The sequence below is a fragment of the Phalaenopsis equestris genome, unplaced genomic scaffold (genome assembly GCF_001263595.1).
Source record: "Phalaenopsis equestris unplaced genomic scaffold, ASM126359v1 Scaffold000800, whole genome shotgun sequence".
Taxonomy (NCBI): Eukaryota; Viridiplantae; Streptophyta; class Magnoliopsida; order Asparagales; family Orchidaceae; genus Phalaenopsis; species Phalaenopsis equestris.
Genome location: NW_018165240.1, coordinates 901,281 through 908,217, shown reverse-complemented (window position 1 = coordinate 908,217; position 6,937 = coordinate 901,281). Strand labels below are relative to the sequence as shown.

At 34.4% G+C, this 6,937-nt stretch overlaps 1 long non-coding RNA gene across 6 annotated transcripts in view; it reads left to right on the top strand.

Annotated features, from left to right (window-relative positions):
- LOC110031277 overlaps window positions 1–6,075 on the top strand; it is a 9,094-nt gene extending 3,019 nt beyond the window's left edge. Inside the window, exons 4-5 of one of the 6 annotated variants that reach the window (XR_002294723.1) lie at window positions 3,565–3,653; window positions 5,512–6,075. This is a non-coding gene — a long non-coding RNA (uncharacterized LOC110031277). Of the gene's footprint in view, window positions 1–3,564; window positions 3,654–5,488 lie in introns of all 6 variants that reach the window. The other 5 variants (XR_002294719.1, XR_002294720.1, XR_002294718.1 and 2 more) reach the window with 5 other exon arrangements.
- The last annotated feature ends 862 nt before the right edge of the window (window positions 6,076–6,937 follow it).

The window sequence follows — 6,937 nt, the reverse complement described above, 5'->3', positions numbered from 1 at the left end:
ATGACAATAGAGTTGAGTCTGCTAAAAGTCTTTTCCGGTGGAGCTCTCCGTTGCTAACGTCACGTAAGGAGCATAGCTTTGGGAGGCAGTTCTATGGTTGTGCCAGGGGTGTTTCAGCCCGTTGTGGTTTCTTCAGGTGGGCCGATAGTCCATCATATTACACTGACAGTAGTCATGCCAGCAGTCATGTGAATCCGATGTTTTTTCCGGCTGACAGTGCAGATGAGGACAGGCGTAGCCAGAGTCTTAAGTTGAATATTTTAATATTTCTCCTTGTTGTTGTACTTGTATTTGTACTTTTTTTAGTTATCCTGGTACTCATTAAGGTGTGAGAACTGTATGGTATCTTTTAGAAAAAATCTGTGATTATCGTATGTTTCTGCACTATATGTTTCTTTTCCAACAATAAGCTATTCTGAATAAGCTGCCCCAAACAGTTTTGATTCAAACAGGGGCATGAATGTCATTTAACCACCAATAAGTTGGTCTGAATAAGCTGCCCCAAACAGCAAGCCAGATTATTCTGATAATCTGCAGATTATCAGATTATCAGAATAATCTGCTTATCAGCAGATTATAAATAATCCACAGCTGCGCCAAACAGACCCTTATTTTTAACCTTATCATATGGTCTTCTGTTGGTTCGTGGCTTGGTTTCTTATCATAACATTTAAAAAGCTTTAAAAGTGAGCATTGTCATATTAAGTCCACATCAATTCTTAGCATCATATGGAAAACTTTTTAGCTGGCCAAAGAATAATGAGACTAAATTTGTAAAGAAAGCAATATTGGGAATGTTGGTTTTTTCTTCTTATTTTTATCTTGGGCTAATTAATACAACATTTTGATATGAGGCTATAATTAATAGGTGTTTCATGTCGCCCTCTTCTTCCCCTCATGTCAATATGAAAATCGTTTTCAAGTAAAGACAAAATGTTGATCTTCTGTTCTATGCCCATTGATTTCAAAGGGAACACCGAGCTTTCATAAATTTTGATGAAGAAAATAAACTTTTTTTGGGGGGATTAACCCATTCTATCTGGTTCCCAGTTATTTTTTTTGTAAAAGTTTCCAACTATTTCATAGCATTATATTATATTTTTTGAAGTTTGTAATATGTGTTTTTTTTCTTTCCCCAGTAGATTATTATTATTATATAATTGCACTATGGCATGATGACTTTTTGATAAAATTCTTGAAGCAAGCATGTCTACTATTAATATATTTCACAAAATGTAGGCAGAAGTGCGGTAGGAAGTGCTGATAAAAAAGATGTTAGGAAGATTCACATACTTATCAATCAATTCTTATGTATTTATGTATCTAACTGATGACCCATTCTATCTGGTTCCCAGTTATTTTTTTTGTAAAAGTTTCCAACTATTTCATAGCATTATATTATATTTTTTGAAGTTTGTAATATGTGTTTTTTTTCTTTCCCCAGTAGATTATTATTATTATATAATTGCACTATGGCATGATGACTTTTTGATAAAATTCTTGAAGCAAGCATGTCTACTATTAATATATTTCACAAAATGTAAGGCAGAAGTGCGGTAGGAAGTGCTGATAAAAAAGATGTTAGGAAGATTCACATACTTATCAATCAATTATTATGTATTTATGTATCTAAGGGCTGCTCGAGCAGGCACTTTCCCAGTTTGGGCTCTCCTTTGCCTGTCTTGGGTCCCTAGGCGTCTGAAGACAGAGCCCCAGATGCACAGGCGCTAATTATGAGCGTCTAGGCATATATGGCACTATGGCATGATGACTTTTTGATAAAATTCTTGAAGCAAGCATGTCTACTATTAATATATTTCACAAAATGTAAGGCAGAAGTGCGGTAGGAAGTGCTGATAAAAAAGATGTTAGGAAGATTCACATACTTATCAATCAATTATTATGTATTTATGTATCTAAGGGCTGCTCGAGCAGGCACTTTCCCAGCTTGGGCTCTCCTTTGCCTGTCTTGGGTCCCTAGGCGTCTGAAGACAGAGCCCCAGATGCACAGGCGCTAATTATGAGCGTCTAGGCGGCCGAATCCATGTTTTGACAATTGCTTCTTGTTGTTTCACATCCGAGGAGTTAAATTAGCAGATACAAAGCAGAGGGGATTTTTTGGATGGGCAAGTTAGGATTTTCATGAAGAAACACATCCGGAGAAGGGAGGAGAAAGCAAAAAACTCCAAGGAAAAGACTCTGTCACTGCGAGCAACAGAGTGAGAGAGTCATTGCGAGTGAGAGAGTCATTGCGAGCGAGAGAGTGAGTGAGGCTTTGAAAGGGGAGTGAGCCAGGGAGTGTATTTCTTGTGAGGAAGTGTTTGTGCTTAGTCCATTGAGTGTGTGTAAGAGAGAAGAAGAGAGTTGAGATCATTGTACAAGAGAAAATCTTCAATGGAGTGAAGAAATTTCTCTTCATGGTGAGATTGTTCCTGTGTAAACTCTTTCTACTTTTCTGTTTCAATGAAATCTATTTGTTTTTCTCTTAACATATTCAGTAGCCAAGTATTTTTCATTCTCGTGTGGGTTGGATATGTGATGAACCATATTCTCTCCATGACATTTTTTTCTCAACTAGTTAAGAATTTGCAAAAAGTAGATAAGTTATCTTTTTTATTTTTCTTTATTTTCAACCTGACCAATCAAAATGTTAAAAGTCCTTGTGATTTAGGACCTCTGATTGTTGACTAGAAGAACAAGTGTGATAACACAGTCACCTAGCGGAATAGACATATTGTTAGTAGGAGATTGCAACCTAAATAGTAGGAAACTAGAGGATTTTTGTAAAACTTTGCATGGTTAAGTCCCTTTAATTGTAATAAGAGTTTCCAATGCTCTTTATGAGATCGACAGAGGCTAAGAGGATTTATCTCTGGTTTTCAACTATAAGTGTGGAAATTCATATTTATAGGAAGAATATTGAGGATTCGCACAACTTGATTCACAAGAGTATGAATATTAGGACTTAGACACCTTCAAATCATTGAACTTTTCAAGCTAGACTTAGGGGTTTAGTAAACCGAAACTTAAATATGTTAGAAAATTTAGTAAGCTTCTTGTGGGATCAATACACAGACTCAAATCCGTATTATCAAAATAGCCACGTATAATTGCGTGGTTATCAATGCTTCACAGCATTTCAGGCATAATAGTAACACCTAAACTTCAATCTTTTCATATATTACACTTTACCTATATATGAAAGTTGCATTTCACTTTTAAAAAGTTACAATTATAATATTTTTGATGTGATATAAAAGATTTGATTGACAAAAATCTAAAAAAACCAAGTTTTGGTTTTAGATATGTAAATACACAGGAATTGGATAGTATGTATGAAAATGCCCCAAAATCCTTGGGGAGCAAATTTGACAAAACTGGACAGAAGGATTTTGCTGGATGCAATGTAATTTCAAGTAAATTTTTAACTAGTGTTAAATTTTAGTAATTTTTTTTTTTTTTTTTTTTGATAAATAATTTATATTGTAAGGGGGGGAGGCAGAAACTTATAAAATATGTTTCTTCTCATGTTGACTCTCCCATGCAAAATTTTTTTTCTGCAAGGAAATCTCAATGGCTGTTACATTCATTAATGAAGCCCTGTGGAAAGGGATAATTTACATTGGAAAGTCAGTGCAGGTTGCTGTAATCCTGTAAGCCATTCCTTATCTGGATGATTTACATACATACCACTAATTTCTCTGTATTTACGTACCAAACACCCAAACTTCAATTTTTTGACTTATGCGCCACTTAGCTCTGCATGAAAGTGTGCATTTCACTTTTTAAAAGTTAAAATAGTAGCATTTGTTGTTAGATATGACAGATTTGGGCAGTATAAATATAAAAAAACAAAGCTTAGGTGTTAGATATATAAATGCATAGGAATTAGGTGGTATGTATGTAAATGCTCCTTGTTATTTTTATTTTCCTATATTTATCAGATTTATTTGAATTTACTGTATTCATCTGTATCATTCTGTTACATATGTTCTAGTTTTCTTGACTGTCCCTGCACTTGTGAGCATCAAACACTTGATTCATGCTTGAATTCTTGTTGCTAAGGTTCCCTTGATGTTAAAGTTACATTAACTGTCTCTTATATTATATTTTAATTCAATTGGAATATTTACATGCATACCACTCAATTCCTATGTATTTGCATGTCTGACACGTAAACTTCAATTTTTGCATCATGAAAAGGGGTATATCACTTTTTAAGAGTCAAAATCGTGGTATTTTGAATGTGATAAGAAAGATTTGGTTGGTATAAATGTAAAAAAGCAAAATAGGTATTAGATATGTAAATACATAGGAATTAGGTGGTATGTATGTATATATATATATATCATGGATAGACTAGAATCCTTGGTCAGCCTTGTAAGAATAGCCGATCTCTTATGGAAAACAACTTGATTGAATTGTCTTTGGGTGACTCTTAAGAAGCTTCACGACTAAGGCCTCGTTTGACGGAGCATCTCAGACTCCTTTGCGATGTACAACAAGCAGAGAAAATGGAGAATTCTCATTTGGATGAGTACCTTTGCCAAACTTTGTTTCCACTGCAACGTCGTCTTTGGCCAAATGCCAAACATGATGACGCCATCATTTTCGGGAGAAAATATTGCGTCAGGATGTTGTAAATGTGGATTGGTGTATTATGGTGATATTTCAGTAATATTATGGTGGTATTGCGGTATAATAACATCACAAATACCTTCAGAGTACTACCGCATGTACTATGCGAATGATATTTTGGTGATATTGTGGTTTTATTGCAGTACAATACTACCATAATATCACCAAAATACTACTAATCTGCACATAATTCACGCCCATCTCACCCGCACATAATATTTTCTCAACTTTCGCACCAACGTTTAGCATTTGCTCGTGTTGCTGTGATTTTCTTGCTTTTTCCCTATTTCCTTTGTATTCAAACAAATATCTTGTTTTACCGGTTATAACTTTAAAACGGAGCTCTTTCGGAAATTGTCTTTAGACAAATTTTTCTCAAAGGTAAAGTCCCGTCAAATGAGCCCCAACAACTTGTTCAATTTGCGTTCGTATAGTTATCATGATTCGATCAATTCATCCCTAGCGAACATAATCATACCCACTCTATTTTCATAATGAATGCCTTTGAATTGAGGCTAATGTGAAATCACATATTCATCATTGATTGACATTACCTGCCAACTTTTGGCTATTTTTGTAAAATTTTAATCAATTTGGTGTCCATTTATGCTTTAGAATACACCTAACTCAGAAGGCATTATTTTTCCATGTAATGTAATATGGTTGTCAAACTTATTGGTACTTGTTTGGAAAACAATAGATGTGTTGCTCCCATTTTCAAACCTTCCACATAACTGCTTTTACCAGCCTGCTTATCAATATGAGCTCTCTAGTCAACTATCAAATCCCTTATACTACACAATTCTTATGTATTTACACATCTACCACTTTAAAACTTTCATATTTACAGTTGTAGCATTTTGGTGTGATCAGCTTTTGTGATATGCATGCAAATAGTTGGTGCTTCAGCTGAATCAGCTAAGAACCTCTGGGCATAGGTTGAGTAGCTGAAGCAGCTAAGAACCTCTTGGAGCTCGAGTTGATCTGCAATATAAACACTCATCGGGCAATTTTCATGACGGGCGAATCAACACTGTCTCCCTGACTCCAAAAGAATAGCCGAACGATTACACCTGCTCTGTAAACCGACCGGATCGACCCACTTGAACAGTCGGCTGGCATGACCTGCCACCTCATCCCAGTCATCCAATTAACAGGGGTTGTGGACCCCGAATGACCTTTGGGCCCCATCAAGGCAAAATGTCTATAGGGCCTTGTACAGTCCCTACTAAAGTAGGGTTAACCATGTAATTCTGTGAACCACGTCTCTTATGTCTATAAATAGGAGATCCTTATGAGAACAAAGGGTTGCACAATCTTAGCTAAACAAATCGGGAAAGATCAATATACTCGCTCTAAGTTTTTGTTCACTATTGCTCGTTAGCATACTCTTTTTCCTCCTCTCTGTTTCTCTTTCTCGTCCTACGTTTTATTCCTTTGGTGTGACCCACGAGACAAGTTCTGATTCAACATATATACTATTGTTTCAACCTCACGAAATTTTCATCTAGTTTCAAAATTTTGATTTTTCGATTCGTTCGGTTAAATTAATTATAACCGAACCAATAAACGAAAATCAATTATTAAGGTGTTGAAAACCAAAAATAAAAATGTAATTTTTAAACCAAACTTAGTGTGCATGTTTCCTTCAACATCACACCATCCTCAAACTTTATAAAAGTATCATTTATTGTTCTATAATTAACATGATTTTTTAATTTATAAATTTTAAAATTATTTCATTTTAATAATTTATTATCTTATTAAAATTAGTTTAGCCAATGAAATTAACTTTATTAATAATTTATTATGACCCCCTCATCAATTTTCTATTTATACATTCATAAATTAATTGCAGAATTAAACTAAATAATACTCATAAATTAATTACAAAATTACAAAATTATAATTATGATTTGCAATTAGATATTGTGTTATTACTTATCAATCCTATCGCCCACTTTAACTTTTCCTACAGACCAAAATAATTGTCATATTATTTACTAAATATTAACATTTTTTTTAGTAATATATATTGTTAGAGGTCTTGTTTTTCATGGAAGGTGGAATTAATAAATTAATAGTTCTTAAACAGTAAAAAAATATTACATCAAGTGCGGAGTCCAATGAAATTATGCCGTGGAGGTGATCAGCTTGCGGAGTCCAATGAAATTATGTCGTGGAGGTGATCAACCCCCCCTCGTGTTATTCTGTGTTATTCATGTGTTATTGTATGTTATTCAGGTGTTATTGTGTTCTGAGAATATCCCCGATGTTATAATAACACAATAACATATCA